Source organism: Hemicordylus capensis, chromosome 2 (genome assembly GCF_027244095.1).
Source record: "Hemicordylus capensis ecotype Gifberg chromosome 2, rHemCap1.1.pri, whole genome shotgun sequence".
Lineage (NCBI taxonomy): Eukaryota > Metazoa > Chordata > Lepidosauria > Squamata > Cordylidae > Hemicordylus > Hemicordylus capensis.
The window spans coordinates 352957314-352984643 of record NC_069658.1 but is presented as its reverse complement, the minus strand read 5'-3'; the positions used below and the strand labels follow the sequence as shown (position 1 = coordinate 352984643).

At 42.1% G+C, this 27330-nt stretch overlaps 2 long non-coding RNA genes across 2 annotated transcripts; one reads left to right on the top strand and one right to left on the bottom strand.

Moving 5' to 3' along the window:
- Positions 1 to 1595: 1595 nt before the first annotated feature.
- LOC128348091 (uncharacterized) lies at positions 1596 to 8989 on the bottom strand. The gene is made up of 3 exons (XR_008317919.1): positions 8931 to 8989; positions 8024 to 8132; positions 1596 to 1939 (listed from the first exon to the last, which is right to left on the bottom strand). It is a non-coding gene; the product is annotated as an uncharacterized LOC128348091 (long non-coding RNA).
- Positions 8990 to 22122: 13133 nt separating this feature from the next.
- On the top strand, positions 22123 to 27011 carry LOC128346391 (uncharacterized). The gene is made up of 3 exons (XR_008316940.1): positions 22123 to 22207; positions 25631 to 25832; positions 26440 to 27011. It is a non-coding gene; the product is annotated as an uncharacterized LOC128346391 (long non-coding RNA).
- The last annotated feature ends 319 nt before the right edge of the window (positions 27012 to 27330 follow it).

Genomic DNA, 27330 nt, shown 5'->3' with positions numbered 1-27330 from the left:
TATTATAGCAAGGGTAAATTTTATAGCTGATGTTTCATGAAGAGAGATGCGCGGGAAGTCCACTTCTGTTTATTATGTTTGTTATGAATGAATATTATTACTGTTAAAATCAATAAAAATTCAATTTGGAAAAAAAAAAGAATTACCAGTTAATTCACTTTATGCACATTTAGTCCTGTATTATGCATCTGAGATCAATAGGGCTCACTTCCATGTAACTGTAAGCAGAGGCGCTCTTATACCAGGACTTTGGGGCTGTAGTCCAGGACCTCCAGACCCCCTGCCCCCCCCAATCCTCTTTAGGCTGTCCTGGGTAGTTTGGTTTGTGCCCTCAAAAACCTACATGTTAAAAATGATGCTTAACTTGCAGTGGGATGGGGGGCTCCAATGGCCTTTACGGTAAAGCTCCAAAATTACTTAATGCACCTCTGACAGCAAGGGATTGAAACCTCTCTCATCCCAGCCAAAACTACACCCATGTACATGTAAATGTGTTGGCCCACATCTCTCTTGTCATCCTTACACTTTCCTTTTCTCAGTTCCCTCCTCTCTATTGACTTTGCCACTATAAACTGACAAGTGATATTTTTGGCGGGGGCACTTTCTAAAAATATTAGTATTATTCTTTGATGTAAAGTTGGGGCTTTGAAGTGTGTTGGTATTATTAAGTGTGTTGATATCATTATTTAAACTCCTTCATGTTCTGCTCTGTGAGGACCTATTTGAATGAACTCATATTTGGAATTTAATGGGCAATATTTGCAGTCTGCAACTGTCTGCATTGTTCTGTGACCAAGCAAGATCAATGGCTACAATAAAATAATTATACCTGGAAACAAATGGTTCAAGATAAAAAGAATTGTTTTCTTTCTCACTGTGTATGCTGGAACTTTGATTGCCATTGCATGCACTACTTAATGTTTTGTTTTGTTTTGATCTTAAGATAATGCAATTTAGAGATGTTGTTACATATATAGCATGTTTGTGAGCGGGTGCTTTAAATGGGTTAATGTAGACTGTTGTCAGCTCTATGCTGCGCAATCAAGAAGCCATTACGCAAGCTTCAGAATTGCATTGCTGCAGTCATTACGAATCTCCTGCTTCTGCTTTCATGTATAGTAGCACAGTGTTTAGGAAATGTTTGCAGTAGGCATATCACACTCACTAAAAGATAGCGATTTAATCCCCAGCTTCTGTACACTTTTCATCAAATTACTAAAGCAACATTCTTTGACAGGGAGGGCAGGGGAGGTAGGACTGCTTTTAAAAAATTAATACACCAGAAATGAGCTAGATATAATTGTGGTCAAATTCTGCTTGTATTACATCTCCAGAGCAGCAGAGATGCTTGTCTTTCCACTTATTTTTTATAGTGAGATTAAATTAGTTCAATGTTTATTGGTTTCAAATGCCATCTAGTATGCAAGGTGTGGTGGCACCTCTGAGACAGCTCAGTGCTTAAGGCAGAAGCACGGAGACCCATGCTAATTAGAGGGCAAAGCAACTTGCATCTAGATTGGGTAATATATGATGAACATAGCCTGGTCAATTGCACCCACACCAGTGAAGACATGAGGCTTTGTTGGAAATAAAGGACCACAACTTTATTAAATCAACAATCAAATCAAACACAACAAGACTGGCTCTCCAACCACTTACAGAGTGGGTACTAATAGGTCAATGCCAGCAGTGAGGAATGCACACAGATGGCTGAAAACAGCATCACAGGCCTAGAGCTGCTTGTTGCTTGTTGCTTGTTGAGATGTCCTGCTTCTGGGGCATCTCATACATAAGTCCCTATCTCCCGACAACTTAGGTAGGGGTGTAAGGTGACTGACCTAAGTGCCTTATGGTACTTTTGGCTTCTTTCTAAATAGAGCAAACTCTTGCGCTAGGATCAAGGCTGCTGCTTTTGCTCAGGCTACTGTGGCTCTTCATACTGGGGTTGAAGCAAAAGAGAAGTTAACTTACTGTCACAATAATATCTCTAATCACCAAGCTATTTATTAAGATAACTGAAAAACATATGGTAGCACGTGCAGAAGCAAGTCATTCCTTCACCATCATAGCATTCTCACCAGACATATTAGGCAAAACACAATTGTATTATCTAATCCTAATCTAATACCTATGTCTCGCTGGATCAAGAATGGCCAACTCTCAAGCCAGTGCAGGGGCGTATCTAGGGGTAGGGCAGGCAGGGCACGTGCCCTGGGTGCCACTTGAAGGGGGGCGCCATTTTGTAAAATATATATATATTTTTAAAATGGCTGCCAAAAACAAAATGGCCACCGTGCATGCTCAAATGGCCTCTGTGAGGCCCTAGGTCATGCCAGGCCTTGCAGAGGCCATTTGAGCATGCGCAGTGGCCATTTTGTTTTCAGTGGCCATTAAAAAAAAGATTTTTTAAAATGGCCACTGCACATGCTCAAATGGTCCCTGCGAGGCCCTAGAGGCCAGTGGGGGGGGGGAGGAACCTTTGCAAACCCCCCAGCCTTTAGGAAGCCCCCCGAAGGGGCTACAGGTAAAAAAATAATAATATATAATATAAGTCACTGTACACATATTCAGATTGGCACTATGTACAGAGAATCAGGGCTTGTGAATACTGAGCTGATGCTTATGAGCTAGGATTGTATTCATTTGCTCTTACTTTGCTTCTTGTGATAAGTGAGTTAAATGTGATGTCTTGCTAATATGGCTATTAATGGTGAATTTGTCTTTGAATAAGTGTGAAATCCTTACTATTACGGCCCACTGGGAGTTTCTTGCTCTCTTTCTCTCATTTTAACTGTCTTTCTGAAAGACTAGAATATATTCCAAGCAGTGACACAGTTTACTCTGCATATCCTTTAATTATTTACAGAGTATCTGGGAAAAGTCAAATTCTCCATTGATTTTTAAAACTTATGTAATGGTGATGCTACAATACATAGTAGAGAATTAGACAGGCACTTCTGTTTAGTTTTCCAAGTACACCTCCACATAGTATTTGGGTATTTCATGAGCCCCAGCATACTGAAATTTGTAGTTTTCCAGCATTTTTTGGTCTGGCTAAGTCCACTGCTAAAATAGTTTTTGAAATATTAAAAGAGTAACGAGCCTGACTTGTATTTTTGAGCTGATATTATGGTAAAGTTATCTGAAAGATGGGTGTCAGATGCTTGGACAGGGGGCGCAATTTCAGTGTTTGCCCTAGGCGCTATTTTCCCTAGATACGCCTCTGATTGTACAGAAGTACTGTCATTGCTATATCTTTTGTGACTATGAAAGCAACGCTTCTTTGGTTTTCGTGTCCTGAGTGGTAGTAAACAGTATGATTTTCTGACTGAAAGTGTCCCATTCCAGTCCATTTTCATTCACAGATGCCCAAGATGTCAATCTGTAGTCGATTCACTTCATCTTTCATGGTGTTGAGCTTTCCCATATTCATGCTTCTTACATTTCATGTTCCCATTGTAATTCTGTCTTTACAGCTTCTGATTTTCTTTTTCTGCACGGCAACATCAGCTGCTAGATGTCCAAAAGGCTTTAGTCTAACCACATCATAAACACCATCGATACTCTGAGAGATCCTCTGCTCTTCCCTAGTGGCATGTTGAGTACCATCTGACCGGAGGGGCCCATCACCTGGCACTACTTCATCTATCTATCTATCTATCTATCTATCTATCTATCTATCTATCTATCTATCTGGTTGGTTGGTTGGTTGGTTGGTTGGTTGGTTGGTTGGTTGGTTGGTTGGTTTTTAGACTGTCCTTACAAAATAGCTCAAAATCATTCCATTTTGTCTTTCCATTTGGTTTTCTTGGTAAAATACAGGAGTGGCTTACCATTGCCTTCTCTGCGCAGTATGAAATTATGCCTTTGCCTGAAAGATCATGGAAAGATCGACCGCCTCCAGCACCTTCATATATTGCTGCTGTCCAATATAGGTTCCTGCTTGCTTTTGCTGGGCAGCTGGGATGACCTTCGTGCTTTGGGTTACCCTACTGGGAGTATACTTCCCAGTGTACTTCACTCATCCCTCCCAGGAACACTCCCCCCCCCCGCCATGATGAGGCAGCATAGCAGGACTTGGCGGGAATGCATAAAACATGGTCAAATATGTGGTTCAAAGAAGCATAAAGCCAGGCCCAGCCCTATGGGCTGCAACATACTCTTTAGTCAGCCAAAGAGGTCAAGCATCTCTCTCACAAGCCCAACAGACTCTACGGTTGATAATGCTCTCACAAGCTAGAAACCCCCCAGCCAATACTCCCAATCCATACAGATGGAATAAGGGCTCCTATAACCATTTTAGGGGTAGCCACCAAATATGCTGCCTAAACCTACAGTCCCACATACGTTCCATTGTGACCAGGGAAGGAACTAACTACCGTAACTACAGAGAACAGAATGCAGCCAAAGCCTACACTTTACTCAAGGGCAGAGGGGAGAGATGCCTCTCTAATGCTGAATGACAGACCCATCCTATGGGCAGGGCATGTGAGGCAATCATTCCCAGCCCCACACTCCTCCAGGCCCCGCGGCTGGGTCTCACAATTCCTGCAGTCACTGTCAGCTGTCATTCTCTCCCCCGCCCACTGCCTTGCTGAGTCTCCAGCAGGGTGCTTTGATAAGCAGATGAAGTGGCTTGTAGAACCTGGCAGTTTCTGCAGAGAGAAATGGGCGTGTCTTCAGGGGCACAAGACTTTTTCCGTAGTTGATGCTTTGGATTGTTATGATTCAGCAAGGGGGCATGCAGGGGGAGAACTATTTGCCTGGGGAGGCTCCTGCCCCCTCCCCCGCTCTTTAGCTCATTTATGCATTGAAGGAAGCTGCCCTACAGAGCAGAGAGAGGGTGGAGGGTGGGGCGGGGGTGGCAGCGAATGCAGGGATTGAGAGTGTCCGGGGGAGCATGGAGGGAGTGCTCGGCCAGCTTCTGCCACCTCCAGCTGGCAGCCGCCACTGGCTAGGCAGAGGTGCACCCCAGCAGAGCTATGGGCTGCTGGCTGAAGCTGCCAAACAGGATGGCCGAGAGCGAGTTACTGCACCTGTCAGTCGGGCCCCTTAGCATTGCAGCTGGTAACTCTCTGGAAGGGATGAGGCGGCACAGTTTTTTCCAGTACCAGGTGGGGGTTGATAGGAAAATAGGTGTTGGGGAACAGAAGAGCTGGGTTGTTGTTGTTGTTAATTCGATTTCTATACCGCCCTTCCAAAAATGGCTCAGGGCAGTTTACACAGAGAAATAAGAAATAAATAAGATGGCTCCCTGTCCCCAAAGGGCTCACATTCTAAAAAAAAGAAACATAAAATAGACACCAGCAACAGTCACTGGAGGTACTGTGCTGGGGGTGGATAGGGCCAGTTACTCTCCCCCTGCTAAATATAGAGAATCACCATGGTAAAAGGTGCCTCTTTGCCCAGTTAGCAGGGGATTATGAGGCTTAGCAGGAGGGAGCTCCATCAAATGTGTGTGGGAGCTCCTCAACTGCTTGTGTGTGGGGTTCATACCCTTAAACTGCCAGAAATCTCTTGACAGCTGGAGCACCCAAAGAGAGGAGAAGGCCTGGGGTGGGGTTGGGGGTGGCCTGTAGCAGCAGCAGCAGCAGCAGCAGCAGCAGCAGCAGCAGCAGCAGAGCCTCAAACCCATGGAGCATTTCCTCACTGGCGACCAGGAGCCTCGCTTGGGCACTCTCTCCAAGATGCTGCGCCCCATTCGGATTCCAAGTGTGGGGCCTGCTCCAAAAGGGCAGTCCTCATTTCCCGCTGGGCTCTTCAGTGCTCTAAGGACTGGGTTTTCTGGCTGAAGGGGCTGCTTTATTTACAAAGAAGAAGTGCTGCTCACCCCCAGCCCCGCATCCTCCTAGGGACAGCCCTGCTGAATGAAGATCCAGGAGGGTACAGGCTGCAACTGTTCCGAAGCTCCACCCACTTTGGATCCTATGGACAAACTGCCCCCAATGCCTTGTGCTACCTTTTGAAACCATGTGTGGCAAACAGGTCACACCCCAGAATGCACCTGGGTAAGCAGTGTCATTATGACTGTAAGTCTGGATAAGGATTCTTTATTTTTTAAAAGAAAGATATGAAAGCAAAGGATTCTGTATTTCTCATGACTAATTTTTCAAACAAAATAATTTCAAATATAGTAGTGATTGGCCACTGGCAGCCTTTGGGACACCTTCAGTTTGCCCACTAACTGGTTCCCCATCTAATTCTGGACTGCCAACTGTGACTGTTTCTAGAACTTTATTACAGCTGGCCTCATAGCAACAGAAGACATACAGCCTGCTCCTATGTATAGTTAGATGTTTAAATGTTACTGGATGTTTTAATGTTGTGTTGTGAGCTACCCAGATAACAATTTGTTATGGGGCGGCTAACAGATGAAGTTTATTATTATTATTCCTCCATTACTAACTAATGGAATCCAGTGTACTTGTTACAGGGATTCAGGTGGGCACTACCAACCTTTATTAACATGGTATGGATGTAATGTTTTATACGTATTACCAGGGACAAGGGTGGACCTTGGTTCTGAATGTTTTATAGTCCTATTCAGATGTGATGCAAAAGATGCTGTACTCACATGCAGTGCCTAAAGTGGGGCCGAAAGTCCTGCTTCAACCCCATCACTCACCCCTGGGCAGCATGCCGCGCATAGTTACAGTGGTGTTTATCTGAAGAGGTGAAAGTTGTATCCATGATGGTGGACTTTTCCATGACCTGGAGGCTGGGGCAGACAGAAATGTCCACCACCATGGATACGGTGTTTGCCTCTTCAGACAAATACTGCTGTAACCATTCATGGTTACATTCACTGCTGGGAGCAAGTGATAGGGCTGGGGCAGGACTTCTGGCCCTGCATTAGATGCTGTAAGTTAGTACAGCATCTTCTGCATCATCTCTGAAGAGGCCTTATGTCTCATGATCCTGAGTAATTTCCTGAATAGTACTAATGGTTGTCAATGTGTTCATGTGCGAGACAGCCATGGCAGAAAGGAAGCCGTTTAGTAGCACTTCTCATTGATCTTTTTAATTAATCACGGATTGAGAGTAAACCCTTGTTGGCTATGCTCCTTGACATATCTGAAGCTCCACCTGCAGGGGCTGCTGACTTCACATGTAGAAGAGACTATATAATGTTAGTCAAAAACATCTGAAAGTGATAGTGGACAGCTTCAGTTTATCAAAAGCTCTCCCATGTACAGTATTTCACCTCTTCCTTTATGTATGCTTTTCTCCAGACAAAGCTGACTGTACAATGCACCGAAATCAATGACATCAGAACTAACCCCATTATTGTGCTATCTCAAAACGTTCAAAGGGAAATGAGAAATTGTGCACAGCTAACTTAAATCCTCAGCAATCTTACCTCCATAAAAAGCACCTTATTATCAAGATGTGTAGACAATGAAGTAGTCTTACCTCAAACACTTCTTAAGAACAGCGATTACTAATCATCTTGCTATATTTCCCCAAGAGATTATATCTTCTTTTCAATAAACTTGCAAATCATTGTTGTGGTTTATTTGTAACTTCAATATTAATACAGCATGATAATTATCCCTTACTCCTCAGACAGTCAAAGCAAATCAGACTTCAGTGTGCAATTATATGACATCCCCAACTCCTGGACTCAGGTGCTTGCCTTGCCTTTGTCTTGCAAAGACTGCCTTTTGATTTCTAATCTTTGAAGACTAAGCACCAGGAATTATTTTTGCTCAGTTGTTGCTTTGATGGGTCTCAGAGACAACAAAACAGGGCTTAATGATTTCCATGCCCAGTGGTGAAGCTGCTGGCAATTCCTTCTAAATTGACATTTTGTGCTAAATCGCATCTCTGGGACATTGCAAAAGTGAACACATAGCGAGCAGCACAACTGTGTGTAAAACTCTTTTTGCCAAACCAGCTGCTTGCCCGCAACTATTTACCAGGTGAAATCTTGGCATTCAGCATGGCAGCTTTTTGCATGAACATTTTGTAACCTTTCTCTCTGCTTCTATAAATGGGGATTTACAATAAGCCACAGACTTACTGTGTGTGCTAAAGGATTTTCTGCCATGGACTCATTCTATGTTTTTAAGGATTTTCTGCCACAGGCTTTCTGTTAAGTCTTCCTTCTTCCCTTTTTACCGACTCAGAACCTTTGAAAACAAAGTGGATTGGCCCTCGTACAATGTGCACTGTGGCAAAATTCCCTCAGATAGCAATCTCACTGCTGCAAACACACCTGATGACTCCACCTTATGGTGATCTCACTATAAAACTTCAATGTGTCACAGTTACCCTACTGTCAACACGTATAAGGATCTCGCTTTAACTGATAATCTCGCTTTAACTGTCATCAGATGCCGCCATCATAAGGATCTCGCTTTAACTGTCATCAGATGCCGCCCTGTGATTCCCAACTCCCTTGTATTGTACCTCTTTAGTGACTGGAAGAGGGATTAGATATGCATTAGGCATGACAATGAAGCATTCAGGAGATCACTGATGTAAACTAAACAGGATAAAAGTCTATTTACCAGATACATTTTGGGTTCGAAATATGATAAACTGTTTACCAAAAGGAACTATTTTGGTATTCTAGTATTTGCTTTAATGTTACAGTCCTTAAGGCTAGTGGTTATATCTATCTGAAGCAAGTCATTCCTTTGGCTAATTAAAACAGTAGCTGAATTCCCCTATAACTAAATTCCTCCTGCTCATGAACTTTACAAAGCTGCATGTGTATTCCCCCCCCCCCGCAAGGAATGAGGCATTCTTGACCCTGAAGCAGGCTTCCCTGAAGCAGGCTCAGGCAACACAAAGTAGCCATGTCTCCTCCTGGTACCTCCCTTGAAGGCTACCTCAAAAGACTCTCTCTTTTCCTCAACTACTTCTTCTGTCTCCCACTTAGTGACTCCAGCACTTCCTTCCTTCCTTTTCCTTCCCCCCCTCACCTTCTTTCCATTTAGCTCCCACCTGCAGTCATACTCCAACTGCCAACAGTAACCTTTGCAGATTGCACATTTATGCCACACCCCTTAGCAACTGTAACTGCTTTTCTCCCCTTTAGCAACAGCAGCAGGTTGCTATGGCAGGGACCCCAATGTAAGGTCACAGCAAATCAAAAGGTAGCTGACATTCAGAGCAACTGTCCAAGGACACAGCACAGGAGCTGGAGTTGCATGTTAATTTAGGGTCAATGGAGATCAGGGAATCTGCTGGCCTCACTAGTTCCAAAACTGACTTGATTTTACCCATCTTCATAATTAGTAATATACAGGATTATTTTTAATTTTGCAAATTCATGTTTCTTGTGTAATCCCATCATCAGTCTGTTTGTAGTAGGTGGGACCAGAGACCTCAAGCACTGTGGTGTAAAGGAACCCATCTTATGAAGGACGTTCTTCTTTCTTTCTTTCTTAGAACTAAAACACTATAGGAAACCTGCTTCATGATCTGGAACCAGTGAAGTGATGGAAAGTGAAGTGATATCTCCTTGACATGAGAAAATGGCTCCTGTAACTGATTAACACAAACCATAACTTGTGGAGGTGGTACCACATAGCAAGCCCATTATGTTCCATATCCTAATTAGATCTACCCAAATTAGGAGACAGGTTATGAAATATTTAGGGGACTCCAATGCTTTTTAATATCTACATGAAACCGCTGGGTGAAGTCATCAGGAGATTTGGTGCTGGGTGTTATTAGTATGCTGATGACACCCAAATCTATTTCTCCTTTTCATCTTCATCATCAGGAAATGATATTAATTCCCTAAATGCCTTACTACAGGCAGTAATGGGCTGGATGAAGGATAACAAACTGAAACGGCATCCAAGCAAGACAGAGGTGCTCATTGTAGGGGCTCAGAATTTGAGGGAAGAGTTAGAGCTTCCTGCACTGGATGGAGTTGCACTCTGCTGAAAGGAGCTGGTACGCAGCTTGTGTAAGAGAATTGAGATGCCCAAAACTCCTCTACAATTAGGAAGAGATAGAGATCTCAAAATCCTCATGTTAAAGAGAACTATGGGTTCTTTTCAATGGTCTTGGCTTTCAAGAGTCTCAAGATCTGAGAAAACACAAGAAAAATGAAGGGGTAAGAATTAATCAAAAGCTTTATTTCTCACCAAATTTTCAGATGACTCTCAGCACACAGCAAAACAATTCTTTCTCCTCCAAAGCAATCAAGCACGTAAACTAACAGCTTTAAAAGATTGTCAGAACCTGTGGTCATGATTTCCTTTGCATCTTACCAAAGCCTTCGTGCTTCCTCTTTTTACCTAGTGTTAGGTGTTGTTCAATTGATTGATCAAATCAGCTTCCTCCCTCCCTCCTCTCCTGTGGGTTGCCTTTCCTGCCTTGAGTTCCAATATGGTGTTTTTGTACCTTTCTACAGATTACCCACATATTAATTTTTCCATAGTTCCTTGATAATAATTGGCCAAAAGGGGTCTTGACCAATTGACCTATATTTCAATTTGCTGTTACCCTTGACATTTAATATCATTGGCCAGAAAATATGACAGATGCAAGTGAAAATAAAAAGGGTAGAAATATGGGCGGCCGATCCTTTCAAGCGGAACTTTTTGTGGTCAGCATATTCTTGGTTTTTCAGTAAAAATGAGGAAGTTTTGCCTGTGTTAACATGCTGATTCTTTAAAATTGAACAAAATAAAAGGTGGGGGCTATCTCAAAGAGTGAAGTGGAAAATTACTCTCTAGCAAGATGAGGTGTTGTGTATTCAACCGGGAAAGGGACATCTAATTTGGACATAGCATGGGAGATTGGGAATTCACCTATTGTCAGATTAGAGGAATGACCAGTTCTTGACCATGAGCTCATGTCAAAGCCTGAGCTTATGTCAAGCACATGGACTTCTTCAAGTACCTATCTAACATAATATGGCTAACTTACCTAAGCACTTATCTAACATAATATGGCTAACTTATCTAATACAAAAATGACCCCTACTATGTCTTACACTTGGGAGAACTCCTGGACCAAGGCCTCAGCTGGTATTTCAGGTGGGTTATGGCCAGGAGTGCTTTCTACCAGTTTCAGCTGATTCAACAGCTGCATCCATTCCTTGAAGAGGATGACCTCAAAACAGTGGTGCATCAGCTGGTAACCTCCAGGCTTGACTAATGTAATGCGCTCTATGTGGGGCTGCCTTTGTATGTAGTTCGGAAACTTCAGTTTAAAATGTGGCAGCCAGATTGGTCTCTGGGGCAACATGGAAAGACTATATTATGCCTGTTTTGAAACAGCTGCACTGGCTGGCTATATGTTTCCAGGCAAAATACAAAGTGCTGATTATTACTTTTAAAGCCTTGAATAGCTTAGGTCCAAGTTATCTTAGAGAGCGCCTTCTTCTGCACAATCCCCACCGCTCGTGAAGGTCATCTGAGGAGGTCCGTATTCAGTTGCCACCAAAATGTATGGTGGCGACTCTGAGGCGGGCCTTCTCTATAGCTGCTCCTGGGCTGTGGAAAGTACTCCAGGCAAAAATCCTTAATCTGAGTTCATTACCGGTCTCCAGGAGAGCCCTCAAAACCTATCTGAGTTCCAGGCCTTCCAGGGTATTTAAACTGTTTTTGAACTGTAAAGGTTTGGCCTGGTTTTCCAGGGTTTTAAAAACTGTTTTAAATGTTTCAGTAATGGTTTTATGTTGTTTTTACAGTTTTCAATTTTAATAGTTAATTGATTTTAGTTTTATTTCAATGTACACCACCCTGAGCCATTTTTGGAATGGCAGTATAGAAATCAATATTAATTAATTGATATTGCATTAATTGCCTACTACATACTATATGCCGGCTACAGCACACAACTTAATTCAGTGAAAGCAGCACTGTAATACCAACTTAGACTTTTCCCTATTAATTTTCACATTAGAAAATGGGTGGATTTGGACAATCTTCTTCCCTCCCTATGTTTATTGTAGTTGCTATGTGATGGGAATTAAGCAGAATGGTTTTCTGAAAGAGCATAACATAATGAGAAGCCCATTATTAAAGATTTGTCTGAAGAGATCCACTTCATGATAACACACCCCTCAATATTGTTTGCTGTTGCTATGGTTAGTATATGTTGACCCAAGATATTTCAGCAGTAGACTTACATGATTTTCTGGAGGATACATTTATGACCTATAATATTAATAGTATTTACAGGTGTGAATTTTATTCACAATGTGACTGTATCTTATTAGTTTCAGATGCACTTAAAATACAATTGGATGAGTTCCCATTTTCATTATTTACTTATCTAGTTTTAAACACTGATATTTAGATGGAAATCTTGTCTTAATGATGGCATGCCTATTAGCTAACTAAGATTCTAATCTGTTCTTTGTTTTTCTGCGATTGGAAATGTGAAACTGTTTGTATCAGGCAATGCATAATAAAGTTCAAGTCCTAAATATATCTCATTAACTTCAATGGAATGTACTTGAGAGGAAGTGTTTTCAAGAGTGTAACCAATTCCTATTAAAATTAGGCCAATGATTCCTACAAATGTACTTGAAGGTTATTTTGTTTTTTTAAAATATAGATTATTATTAACACCTGGAACCTGTAGAATGAGAATTCAGTGCTCTTATGTTAATCAGCCATAGTGATAACGAGTTCCTGAAGACTAGAAAGCTGTAATGAGTCATTCCTAAAATTATCTTGCTCCATTAATGTATTACATTATTTAAGTACGCTTATTGTTCTGCTAGCATTTTTGTTCTCTAAATCAATTGCAGGTGCCAAAATATATAACTATTAATAATGAAGCTGTGTCGGTAAGATCCCAAATGGTTCAAATTACAGCATTCTGATGTTAGTGGTGCAAAGCAACAAGTCTTCCAATTCCTTCAGCCTCCTTCAGGCAGGAATAACAAGAGGAAAGAAGAACTGGCTACATATTGCACCTAGATATTTAAGATAAACATTCAACTTCCATGCTGTAGTGTACTGTTGAAGAAGTGTGTACTGTTGAAGCGAAAGTATAATCCTATGCAAAAAGTGAGGGGAGGGCAGTCATTCTCCCTATGTTTCAGTCCACGTAATTATTCCTCAGGAAGAGTCCCAATATCTCCGCATATTGTGAGGTACAGAAAGCAGCCTAAGCAAATGCTTTTAAAATCACTTGCTTTTAAATAATGAATACATTCCAGAGCAGTGGAACTTATTTATATATATTTGGATTTATAGGCAAATTTTCTATGATATGATCAAAGTAGCAAACAATTAAAAGAATAAAAACAACAGCAACCAATAAAAATGCATAACAATGAATCCAGGGGTGCCAGAAGGATTTTATGGGCCCAGTCCACTGTATGTGGATTCCCCTCCCAACAATTCATAGACAAAAACATGGTGGGCTGTTGCCCCTGCTCCAGCATGCTTTGCATGCTGAACAGCTGTTTCTAATTTCCCAGCCCAGCTACCCATCCTGCTTCCATCTCTTCCTTCCCTCCTCACTCCCTTCCTGGTAGGGGCAAAGCTGGCTGAAGGAGAGGGGAGAAGGGACTAGTTGTAAGGGACCTGTACTCATGCCCCCCCCCCCGCTCTACAGCAATGCCCTGCAAACTGTTTTTGCCCTGAGCCTTGAAAAAGCCGGAGAGAGCCCTGGGCAGGGTCCTACCTTCTATGGCAGCACTGTCTTCCTCCATTCCAGCTCCTTTGAAAGATGGGCATTTAGGCCAGTTTTACTCTAGGACCTGAGGCCAATGCTCAACTGGGCTTCTTGGAGTGATGACAATAAGCAGGTAGCTGTAGTTAGGTGGGTGGTGCCTTCCTTGGTGTGGTGCCCCCTGTTTCTTGCAGGTCCTGTGTTCTTCCCTCACTACTCTAACACAGCAGCGAACCATTCACATCTAACCTATTAAGACAGAGCAAATACCTGCCTGAATAAAAAACAGTTTAACATCATACTAGAATCCAGACAGTGCTGGGGCCATCTGACCTTGAGCATGAAGGAAGTTCCACAATCAGGGAGCTGCCATACAAAATGTCTTGTCCTGGGTAACTGCCAACCACACCTATGTAGGTGATGGGATCCAGAGGAGGCATCCTGATGAGGATCTCAACATGTGGGCAGGTTTGTATGGAAGAAGATAGTTCATAAGATAACTTGGCCCTAAACTGCCTAGGGCATTAGTGGCTATAACCACCAGCACTTTGAATTTGAACCCAAAGTTGTAGTTTGGTATTCATATACCTGTACTGCTTTTCAACCCACCCCCACAAATAGTCTTCAAAGTGGTTTATGTAGCAAAAGGAATAATAAAATGGTTCCCTGACCCCAAGGCTCACAATTTAAAAAGAAACACAAGGAAGCTATTCACACGATGGGAGAATATCAAGCTAGCGGAGGCTAGCCTGGTTTTCTCCCATGGTGAGAACCATCGGGCTCGGCTGCGAGCCTGGTGGTTCTTAAGCGGGTCACCTGCTTAAGTAGCCCTGCCCTTAAACTGGGTTTGCAGAGTGAGCGCTCTGCGAACCCGGTTTTTCTAATCGTGTGTTACTGCAATGCAGCAACTCACGAGTAGACCCCCGACCGGGAGGCTCAAAAGCAGCCTCCCGGCTCGGGAGTCTCTCCAACATGCCCTGCGTGCTTGCACAGGGCATGCTGAAACTTCCGGGGGCTGCGCGGCCCCCAATCCCCCCAGCCCCCACCGGCTCCATAACGGAGCTGGCAGTCGTGTGGGCGGCCGGTTTGGCCGCCCGGAGCAGACTGATTGCTCTTGTGCAGGGAGAGTGGGCTAAGCCTGCTCTCCCTGCTAACCCTCCTTGATCGTGAGACCCGCCTCAAGATAAAATACCAACCACTGGAAGAATGCTATGCTGGGTTGAATAGGGACAGTTGCTCTGCTATTGCTTAATGCACGAGAGCCACTACTGTAGTTCCCAAGGTATCAATTTTTCTGAATTGAGTTGGGAGTCAGTACAGATGAAATGACAGAGAAGTCACACAATCCCTGTGTTGGGAAGCTGAAATGTATTTGGGTGCAGCATTTTGCATGAGTTGCAGTTCCAAACACTTTTCAAAGGCAGTCCCACATAAAACATGCTACAGTTGTCTGATTTAGAGACGACTAGGGCATGAGTGGAAGTAGCCAGAACTGCATTCTCCATAAACTGAAGTCTGAAATGGTCCCCCAGAAAATGGCTTCTCAGAAGCTTCAGTAGTTGTAGTATCAGAACTATGCATCTTGCCACCAGTGCTCAAATTTAAAGGAGGGACAGCAAGGGATAACCTTATTTTTGTATGTCAACTCCATCAGCTACTTTTTCTAGTACATAGAGGAGAGTAGTCTTCAGGATTTTATTGACTCTCCCTATGTTTGCTCCTTATAATTCAGGCTTTTAGTTGAACTTTATTGTTCAGCTTTAGTTGTAAATGGTTTAAAATTGAATTCTGCACTTGTTTTGATATTTGTTGTAAAATTTGGTTGTTTTATTTGTTTTATAACTGCCTTGATACTTTTATAGTGGATGGTATAAAAATGTATCAAATAAAAATAAATAAAGTCTGCACTGTTTGTCACTGCTATCAAAATTTCCGAAAGGCCAAATAACTGCTACTAAGGAAGCCTGGCTAAGCGGTATATTGGACAACAGCAATATTGGGTGGGTTGGGGGTAGGGAGCTTTCAGCTTTCTTATTCTGATAAAAGAATCCTTCAGTTTCCCTTAGCTAGATTCTGTGGTTGGGTTGAGAGTGTTAAAGGTAAAGTTGTGCTGTCGAGTCGGTGTTGACTCCTGGTGACCACAGAGCCCTGTGGTTGTCTTTGGTAAAATACAGGTTTACCATTGCCATCTCCCGTGCAGTATGATACCTTTCAGCATCTTCCTATATCGCTGCTGCCCGATATAGGTGTTTCCCATAGTTGATTAAGGGGGCATATTTTAACTTGGTCTCTTTCCTGAATATATCTGAAATCTGGGAAACAGATACCAGCGGTGATTCAAACCAGCAACCTCTTGCTCCCTAGGCAAGTTACTTCCCCATTGCACTATTAGGTGGCAATGGGTAGTAGGGGCAGTCAATGAATCCATCATGTTAAGTTTTCAACATTTATTTCAGTAGAGAATATCAAGCACGAGGCCTAGTCACAAGTGAAGATCAGGTTTAAGCTGTGAAAACCAGGGGCTGCCTGTAAATTTTTTAGAGTCTCAAGGAGTCTTCAAAGCTGGAAGTAGCAGTAGTTGATAAATCACTTTCACAACTTTCCTCCAAGGAGAAATGGCTTTTTCCACTGTAAAATTTCCAATGCCCAGATTCTCCCACATTAGTCATATCCACCCCAGTCCCCACAGTCAGGTTAACAGTTTTATACTTTTACTAAAGGCGTTTATGTGTGCGTGCATGTGTATAAAAGCCGTCCTCTCCTGTATGAGAACATTATTTTGCATTCGGTTCAAGTGCATATATAGAGAGATCACATTTTTAATAAATGAGATCTCTGTATATGAAATCTCTGTTTTATCTCATTTATTTATACTGCATACTTCTTTCTTCCTACAGTGTGAAGTTCCAAGAGCAGCATAGGTTTTGGCTTCCTATGGAAGAGAGAGCACTAGAACTGATATCCAGACTAAGGAAGCACCAGGGCAACTAATGTGTAGCACGTGCTTTGGGGGAGGGGTGATTTTTGTGGATCTGACCTTCACTCTGAAGTCCACTGTGACCCTCAGGGACATATTTTCATGGATCAAAATTGGCTTCAGAGTGAAGGGGCAGGTCAATGAATCAGGGGCGTAGTGTCCCTTGTGTGAATGGGTTCAAATAACCCGGGCCGCCACATTCCAGGGGTAGCGCCTGGCACCCCAGCCATGCCCCTACAGCTGATTTCAGATGCACAGGGGGCGTGTCTGCGTCGCAAACAGGGCCACTCGCCGGCCTGGTTCAGGCAGTCTGAATTTGAACTGGCCTAGCCCCTGGTTTCAAGAATGGGCTTGTGGGCCAGCTCGGGTATCCTCAAGGATTCCCGTACCTTGAGAGGAGGTGGCAGAGGTGGTGGAGAAGATCCCCAGAGAGATAGAGACCCTCTTGAACTTTAAGGTGACTTAAGCCTTCAGTTCTCTATGTACATCTCTCTTTCTGAAACTGACCCAAAACTATTTCTTCAGAACTCACATACCTAGTCTTTCTCTTTAGCTAGGTGATGGCGGAATGTGTCAGTTTTCTCAAACACTGATGGCTTTTCCATTCTAAACATTGAGAGCACTGGCTCCCAACCTGGGGGCCTCCATATGTTGCTGAACTACAACTCCCACAATCGCATTAGACTTTCTGTTTCTTTTATATAAACTTTATATATCCCTGATAAGGTAAAGTAAAGTGTGCCGCCAAGTTGATTTCGATTCCTGGCGCCCACAGAGCCCTGTGGTTTTCTTTGGTAGAATACAGGAGGAGTTTACCATTGCCTCCTCCCTCGCAGTATGAGACGATGTCTTTCAGCATCTTCCTATATTGCTTCTGCCCGATATAGTACCAGCAGGGATTTGAACCGGCAACCTTCTGCTTGTTAGTCAAGCATTTCCCCACTGCGCCACTATTATTGTTTATCTGCAACGCAAGTAAGCTAAGAAATACTAATCTACGCCTATCCAGCCAGGGCGTTGCAAAAGACTCTGTAAGTTTTAATTGTGCTTTTGTATTTTCCTATATACCTGTTCCTTGCAACTGGGTAACCATGATTTTTAAAGCGTGCCATCCCCACTTCATCTGGAGTGCTTTTTGAAGTACTCTTGTAACTTACTGAGTATTTTTACCTGTAACTAAAAGCTGAGAAAAACACAGATGGGAGCAGTCTTTAGCATTTGAATAAAACTGTTTTCTTTTTGTTCTTTTCTTGTAGAAGCCTCTCCAAGTAGATTTTTAACTCTAGAGAGGAGAGCTGGTCTTGTGGTAGCAAGCATGAGTTGTCCCCATAGCTAAGCAGGGTTTGCCCTGGTTGCATATGAATGGGAGACTTGATGTGTGAGCACTGCAAGATATTCCCCTCAGGGGATGAAGCTGCTCTGGGAAGAGCAGAAGGTTTCAGGTTCCCTCCCTGGCTTCTCCAAGATAGGGCTGAGAGAGATTCCTGCCTGCAACCTTGGAGAAGCCACTGCCAGTCTGTGAAGACAATACTGAGCTAGATAGACCAATGGTCTGACTCAGTATATGGCAGCTTCCTATGTTCCTAACTCAGGAGAAAAGCAGAGGGGCTGAAAGGGGGCTTTCACCCCTCTGGTGCCTCAGGAGCTCAGCAGCTATTAGTTTTCTCACCATGTGTAGACGTGCATGTGGAAGATTTTTTTTACTTTTCCAATAGCAAAAGAAAGAGAGTTTCCCCTGGGAATTCCACCTTAAGCCGAGGGAGTTTCAAACTCTGTAATAGAGATGGGTGGCGGCGGCAGCCATTTTCTAACCTATAAGAAATATAGAAGAGTTTTAGGAGTAGCCTTTGCCAGAAAGCTCAGCAGGGATGATTCAGCATTTATTTCCCTCTTGTGAGCTTACTCTGAGACAAAGGCTATAATCCTCTACAGCCCCCCACCTCCGGCAGGACAGGTTTGGGGCTGTTATCTTCAGTGGCATGAATGCAAGCTGTATGAAGGCCAAGATCACTAGATGAAGTAAACATTCTTCTGTGAAGAAAAAAAATTCAATAAAAACTGCAAAAGGCTATTACATCTTTCAAAATAATACTTCACACTTATTGCACGGTATGCATACACAGTATAGAGAGGAGTAAGACAGTGATATTTTTATATAGAAGCCATTTATCCCACAGGATAATTGTGCTCTTTCTCTTGGTGTCTCTCTCTGTGTGCTGTTAACAGCACAATATTATCATATACAGTTAAACAGTGGGAAATGGAAGTCTTCTATCGCTCCATCCTAATGAGCCAATCTTGAGTTTTTGGTTTCAAGTCTGCAACTGCTCCTATCAAATGGCTGTAATCTTCAGCCTGCAGAGATGCCATCTTTGCATTGTTTTTTACCAAGTTGCTTCTAGATGGATGCAAAATAATATTTTGACTGAAAAGTAGTGAAATGTGAGCAAGAAAATTGCCTGCTTGAGTTTGATTTCTTCAGAACGAGACCTTTTCCCTCCTGAACATCAACTTTTATAACTTTCTGCATGGTGATCTTAATTCTGATTCACATAATTATGCAAATGCAATAATTTGCAATAAAATCAATTAATGTGCCATCTAGCCTCATAAAAATATGTAATCACCAGCTTACTGCTGAGACAGTACTTCTGCTTCACTTGCGTACAGCCTAATGGTCATGGTAGGAGAGGAACTATGGGTAGTATAGTTGCTGAATTAACATGGAAGAAAGTACAGCCTGTAGTTCATTCTTATTTGATATGAAGTGAGAACCTGACCTAGAATTTTCCACTATGCATAAAGCTAGGCACTTCATAATGAAGTGATATATAGTCTTGAATTGCATAGGGATGCATCATTTTTGTTGCTTTCAAAGGCTGCTTTAGCTGCTTTGTGCATCTCATACTCCTTTTTTCTTAGATGCCTGTTGCGATCTTTGCACAATTGATAAATTAATCATTCTTAATAAAGTTTCATGAATGTCTGAAAAGAAATTAAAGTAATGTTTGGCAGACTGGTCTGGTCCTCTTTTTAGATATGTATAAACCATATTTAAAAAGAAACACTGACAGGCCAATGGAATGCATTGGTTTTTTTCTTGATGACCATAGACTCCTAAATTTAGAATTTAGGATCTAGAATTCCTAGGATTTAGAAACCATTAGTTTCTATATGACGTTTGGAATGTGATTGTACCCAGTGTGATTGACAGATTGTCTTTAGGGCCCATCCCTGAATGCTAAAACAGGGAATGCATTGCTTTTCTGAATGGTCTCTGAAATGCATCAGAGTGGGGAGGCGGAGTAGGAAGAGCCTGAACAATGAATAAACTGTATGGAAGATCAGGAAACCTACAATTAATACTGTTTTTTGTACATTTCAGTTGTACATCATGACTGGGTTGGTGGTTCATAAAGCATGAACTGGGCCCTAGATTTTTGGACTCTGTTCTGCCACTTGCTACAGTCTATTATTCCCTGTTCCTCTTATTTAAAAGTCGAATTCCATTAGATTCATATCCCCCACCCACCCACCCCCAGCATGAACATATCCCCACATTGAGGTGAACTACCACATCAACCTGCCTGGTTGTTGAGAGCACCTCGGAAGTCCCAACTCAGTGCCCCTATGGAGGTATGTTTGGTGACTATCAGAAGTAGTTCTTTTTTGGCAATAGTGCCTCAACTATTTGTTAATCTTTAGGCTCCAAGAGAAGATTGGTTCATTTCTCCAGATATTCGGACTGTTCTAAAATGATTTTTCAAATGCTCTTACTGCTCGGATGATTCTAAACTGTTCTGACCTGTTGCTGATTGAAATGTTGCTGCTGGTTTTTAAAAAATGTTTTTAAAGTATTATTATTTGTAAGTTGTTGTGAGCTACCTTAGAAAATTTCTGAAAATCGAATATTGCCTTCTGGAAGGCAGGAGAAAAAAATATTTCAAATAAAATAACTACACCTTCAAAAGCAACATTACCCACATTGCACTGATTTCCCCCCAGGTTCAAATAGCTGTACTGCTTGGTGTGGTAGTATCTGTCACACAAGGTCCCTGTTTAGCTATAGAGCGGTCTGACTGAAATGTAACTTAAGCAGCTGCATTAACTAATCTATCTTTGACCTTAAATAAATGACTGTGGATGTCCCAGATATGACCTAAACTGAAAACAGCACAGAGGAGAGTGCAACGGGGCAATAAAAAGGTGACCTCATTGCCACAGACACCTTTCAGTGTAGCCTTTTAATACACCATAAACTCAAATGTACCATGCTATTTCCCTCCATTTCAAATAGCTCTCACAGGGCCTGCAAATGGAATAGCAGCAGCAGACCATATGCTGTGGAGACCAAGGTGCAGGTGAAACTGTAGTGGAAAAACGACATGTGCAGAAGTGCTTGGCATTTTTCTTTTTTCTTGTTTGGGCTGTAAAGCTTACAATGTGAAATATAGCTCATTTCCCATCAGTGAATTTATTATCAGGGTGTCCAGAAAGCTTTAATGTGGCAGATAAAAATCAGAGGAGGTTGCCTTCTTTGGGCATTTGAGATTAACCTTCTCAAAGGAGAGTGGCTTTTCTGCTGCCCCTAGTCTCCTTCAGCCCTTTTTTGCTCAGCAGGCCCCGAAAATCAGTTTGAGGATCTGAGCAATGTTTGGCTACAGCTAAACTCTCTTAAGTAGGTCTTTTCACAGCTTCACAATGTTCTGAAGATAATCCTTTTTTGAAAACCCTGAAAATTCAATGAAAGCGACTTACACATAAGAATACTTCCTTCCAACAAAAACCTTGAAGAAACCATGAATGAGAAGAGTCACAGCACATGTCCCCCCCCCCCAGAATCAGGAGCGATTCGGCAACAAGTAATTTGAGGGAGCAAAGGGGTGGCAAAGATCGTTATTAGGAGAGTGAGGATTTTCCTATTTACTAAGTACTTATAGAGGTAAATTAATTAATGTTAATAGTTTATTTAACTTATTAATGGGACTTGCTTGGCATTTTCAAACTTATTCAATAAATGGGCCAGATTCCTCTTAGAAAATACCAGCTTTTCGGAGCAGGCCAAAGCTTCCAACCTGTTTTCCAGGATAGTTTTATACTCCTGTTCTAGACCATGTGGCAGGAAAGACTAGGGAGGAGAGAGAAGTCAGTACCAAGAGAATTGAAATCTGAAGGGGAGATGACCCCCTGCATACATGGTTTCACCCAGTCCAGTTCCGGACCAAGAAGGAAGCAAGGAACTGGCCTGGCTCCTGGGAAACTGTGCTGGAGGAATCTCCTGCCTACCCAGCTGCACTGGCTTCTGCTGCTTTTTCTGGGCTAGAGGAGTGAGTGAGTGGATAAGACTTCTTTAAGCAACAGAGTTCCTTAAAAATAGGCTATGGTGGTTTGCTTCAGTTCCCTCCTGCACACTCCCAGACAATCCAATCTGCAGTCTGGGAGATTGCAAAGGGGGAGGCGCTGGCTGCACGCGTGGCATGAAGAACAGCCATGACAGCCAATCACGTAGGAGAGAGGGAGGAGCTTCCTACCCTTAACTCCAGTTTGAGGAAACAGAATTCACAGCGACAGAATCTGGATGACACAATTCCACTTTTTGACCTGAACTGCAAAACTTAATTGTAACCTAAGGTACAAATGCAGTGTTGGCAGTGCTAGGCTCAGCAGCCCAGTGATCCAACTTTGAGGGGAAAGGGTTTGAGTGCAAAGTAGATACTTGGCTGGGTAGGCTCTGTGGCAGTAGGGGTGTGCACGGAACTGGCTGGCCAGGTTCGGTTCGAGTCCAGACTGGACCCAAACCAGATCAGGCCAGTTGGGTCCGGCATCTCCTCAAACCCCCACCAGTTTGGTTCGGTCTGGGGGGGGGTTGTGAATACTTTAAATTTTTAAATCACTTTAGCCCTCTGGGGTACTTCCTCTAGTTGGAGGTGGGGTCCATGGGGGTTCCCCCTCCCCTGCTGAGGGGGAGTTGTAGTCCAAAAAAAATTAGTGAATCCCCAGTAGGATTCGGTCCAAAGTCGGACCAAACAGGGGGTCATTTGGCTCGACCCTGAACGGTCAAACTAAACTGGTTCAACGTCGAACACGTTTGCACACCACTATGTGGCAGTAGCAGATAACTGTCACAACAGCAACAGCAAAGACACTTCACAAGAACCTTCAACACAAACGTCTGGGGAAGGACTTTTTATAAGGGGAAGGTCCTCTGCAAAGTCCCAAAGGTGAGATAACTTTAGGTTTCAAGGTAGACAAAGGGACCAGAATTGAGGAACATGTAGATTCGGGTGTGGCAGTGGCTATTCAGAGGAAGCACAGAACAAAAGTCTCCATTATGCCAAATCTTAGGTCTTGATTTTGATTGCATTCTGGGATTCTTTGACAGTTTAAAGCAGGGCTGCTCAGCTTTGACCCTCCTGCAGATGTTGGCCTACAATTCCCATAACCCCTGGCTATTGGCCACTGTGGCTGGGGATTATGGGAGTTGTAGTCCAAAAACAGCTGGGGGGGGCCTAAGTTGAGCGGGTCTGGTTTAAAGGTTATCCAGCCTCGATCCTTTGTGCTGTGTTATTAAGAATGCTCAGGATTCATTGGGAGTGTGTCAGCATTTGCTAGGGAGCTTTTGCATAGGCTTAGCCTCTGCATGACACTGCTCAGTTAGCAGGGGACTCCTCAGTTAGCAGGGGACAAGCAGCAAAGAGGCACCTTTAAAAAGTGGCGATTCTCTTTATTTAGCAGGGGGAAAGTAACTGGTCCTATCCATCCACAGCACAGCATCTCTCCAGTGGCTGTTGCTGGTATCTATCTTATGTTTCTTTTTTAGATTTTGAGCCCTTTGGGGGCAGGGAGCCTATATATATATATATATATATATATATATGCAAACTGCTTTGGGAACTTTTGTTGAAAAGTGGTATATAAATATTCACCTTAAGCAGAGACCAAGTTCCTCTTAGCACCAAGTGCCTATCTGTGCTTTGTTTGCATCAGTATCTGATGTTTTGAATGTTGCTCCGTAATGACTATTGACTAATAAAGGTCTACAAGATGCAGTATTGAAAAGCAGTTTCTAGTTTATATTGGTTTATTGTTGGGGGTGGGTGGGAAATAGATAAGTTGAGCTGTTTCTTCTTTTGTGAAGTTTCTGATTTGGGTGATGGATCACCGCAGTCTGGGAACTTAAACCACAGAATCCCAGGCTACTGCCACCTCCCAAATGAAACTGTTTAGCTTCCAACAAGAAGAGTAAAAATTCAAGGGGACATTGTGGGAAATGGGTAAAATATAACAAGTGATACTGCAACTCTGTGACAGCTGTGAAGGTGAGGGCCCGAAGGAGGTCAGTGGATGAAGGAAAATCTACTTATGCCCACAATCTATATCACCATTGTTAAGCATTTTATATATTCTATTGAATCTATCTATCTATCTATCTATCTATGCAGTACAGCAAATGGTGGGATTCTGTTTATACAAAGACTGACTATTGCATTTTCCATTGAATTTATAAATGCAATGCAGAAAGTGTCCCTAAGGAACTAATACTGAATATTAATATGTGCCTTCCTGAAAATGTCTAAAGTGTGCCATTCATTTATGTGATTTGGACCTTTGTGCCTTAGATCACAAGTCCCCTCAGTTCCATTGCAGTTTTTAACATCAAAAGAAAATGCTCTGTTTCCAAATTCAGATTTTAAGGGCACGCAGAGAGGTGTTCTTGGTAACTGCATCTCATTCTTGGAACTCCCTTGCTGAAGCTTCATTAGGAGCTTTTGCCTGAACATAATTGGGATGCAGTTTGTGCAAGCATGGGGTGCCTGGTGTTAGGAAAAGGAGAGGGCAAGTAATTAAATTAAACATATTTTTAGTGTTTGCTATTAGTTTAAGATTCTCAGAGACAATTAAAAAGGGAAAAGGAAAAGGAAGGTGGGTATCCCGTTACTCACCTTTAGCCTCCACAAGAGGGTAGAGCATAAACCCAAACAAACAATTTATTCTTTTGTTAATTTGTTTTTTTAATAGTGTATTATCATGAATTGCTTTATTAATTGATACTCTGATAAAACTTTCAGTATCTCAAAACAAAATAATCAATGGCTATGAAATTACCAGACAGAATTATCCATTCCCTGATTATACACCCATTGTTTTGAGCAGCGAACTCTCTCCCCTGCTGCCCTTTTTTGGAAAATACTTTCAACCTGGCCTACCCCAGATGCTTGCTGATGTACTGTGCAAGAGTATGTCAGCCTAGTAATATTGCATTTGCATGAGTTGTGAAAATTGTACTACACAAGAGTAAGCCCATTGAAAATAGGCATACTCTTGTGTGACACAATTTGCACAATTTTTTCATCTGTGAAACGTACACAAATTGAACAAATGCAATTTTACTAGGCTGATGCACTTTGCACAGTATGTCAGCCGTTATGTCTGTCTTCAGCTAATGTTGCCTAGAATGTGAAAATAATAAATTAGCAATTAAAGCATCATCCAGTTTTGGATGTATTAATTTGATCATTTCTATACGCACACAGCTTTTAATGGTGCAGCTCCATAAACGTCAATGGAAATGCTTTGGCTTGTGCTGATTATACTAAATTAGAGATAGGGACTCAGAACCAGCCCTACTATGAAACAGAGTGAAGCTGGCTGCTTCAGACAAGACTGTGGGCCAGATGTCACAGCATAACCACTCCCCATTGATGGTCTGCAGAGGATGAAGGTGAAATGGCACCAAGTTGCTTTTCCTCATCCCCTTCCTTCCTTTTCTGTTGGGCAGGCATGCTGTTTGGAAGAGGGAAGAAAACTGAGGTTTGATTTTAGTGTAAACTGAGAGAGGGAGGTGCAGCAAAATATCATGGGCCAGCACTACCCAGAACTATTTTGGTTATTAGTCTTGCAGATAATCATCCTAATTTAGTCTATTTCTGTGTTATAAAACATAGTATTTTAAGCCTTTCAATCCAACTGACACAAGATCTGGACTCTTGTACAAGTCGCACATGGTCCTCTGTTAAGCAGAATAAGATTGGCCGATTTATAATTCATTTTCAGGTCTAAATTTCAGGATGATGTTGAAATGGCTATAGCTACCTGGAAGACAGCCAGGATTTGTTCTTCCCTTTTCTTGTTCTTCAGAAGGAAATTTATTTTCAGCACAAAAATTCAATTAGGACAGCAAAAGTGAACTTGGCACCACAGGGAACCCAAGCTTTTCCAGGCCATGACCTCCTTTCAAGAGCTCTTCAAACAAAAGGTGAATTTAGGTTCTGGCATATTGGAGTTTGCTGACAAATATGTACAGTATTTCAGTGCCTTGAGTCCCATGACACGATGCCAGCAGAACTCATTAAACTGTGTCCTTCATTTGTTGAGTTTTGACAGAGTTCCCTTACTACTAGATTAATGGATGAATACTAAAGACAATAGACACCATGTCATTGATGACTTTTCTGATTAAGGGAAAAAATAAACGTGGAAACCATTGACTTTACCTGCATATAAATCCATTAACTGGTATTTCTATCTTGTTTAAGACATGCAGGATACATTTCAATATGAAATATTCCACAACATTATTTTATTACTGAAAAATAGCACTTACATGAAAAGTTCTAAAGAATGTTTCTGATTCAGTTAAATATTTAAAGTCTACAATTATATTTGTCAGAATATTTTGCTTAAAATTGTTGTAAACTGCCCAGAGACTGAAGTTTGGGGTGGTCTATGCATGTGAAAAACAAACAAACAAATAGATAGAAATATTTGTGCAAGGCCATGATGTTTTCAGCAAATATCAACTGGTGTTTCTAATTGTTAAACAAGAGCATGTCTGCTATCTGTTTTCTCTCTTTCTTGCCCAGTTGTTTCAAACTTGTAAAAAAACTCACAGTGCTGTTGGTGCCTGAGGCAAAACATCTGGATGGAAACCTTCATGTCAGAATGGTACCCCAAAACATGCTGCCTGTGGTGTCCTGCCAAGCTGTCTAAGTCAGCCTTGGTTCATTGGCCCTGATCCAGAGAACTGCAACCTCAACCAGGAAGGCTACATGCCTGCTAATACTTATACAGGTGTGGAGAGCTGATCAGAAACTGCTCAATCTGACTCATTGGTGGCATGACAGCTGCTGGGGAAAGGAATCCACAAGATTCAAACAAGGCTCCTCCTTCATTCCTCCGTTTCCTAATAGTAGACTGGACCAGTGAGATAATTCTGTGTGTACTTTTCCACAGTAGGAAGGGAGAAGGTAGTGCTTGGTTTGAGTTAGGATACTGTCTTTCCCTTGCTTCCCACCCACAACAGTTGATTTGGATTCTGTATGGTATCACATTTTGACTCTATTGACATTAGGACCTCTTGCCAGTTGTTTCTTTTGTTTCCCATTTGTATATGATAAAAATCTTAATAAAATGCCCCAAAGAGAAAGAATGACATTCCGACTTTTAAAAATATCTTAATATCTTAATATATACACAAAGGACAAACATTCTAAGTATTTTTAACTTCATATAGAACATAGTGCATAATGAATAGCTATCATAATTTACTGAATGATCTTAGAATATAGTTATTAATCTGGCATTAATTCTTTTTAGCAGCATCTTGCAGATATAATAGCTTAAGAATTTGTATCACTGTCTCAATATTAGTATAAATATATTTGGATAACATTTGCAAGCAGATATTGCACATGATGATGGGACTGTGAGTGCAAGCTGCTATAGTATAATTTGGAGTAAATGTTAAATTATCA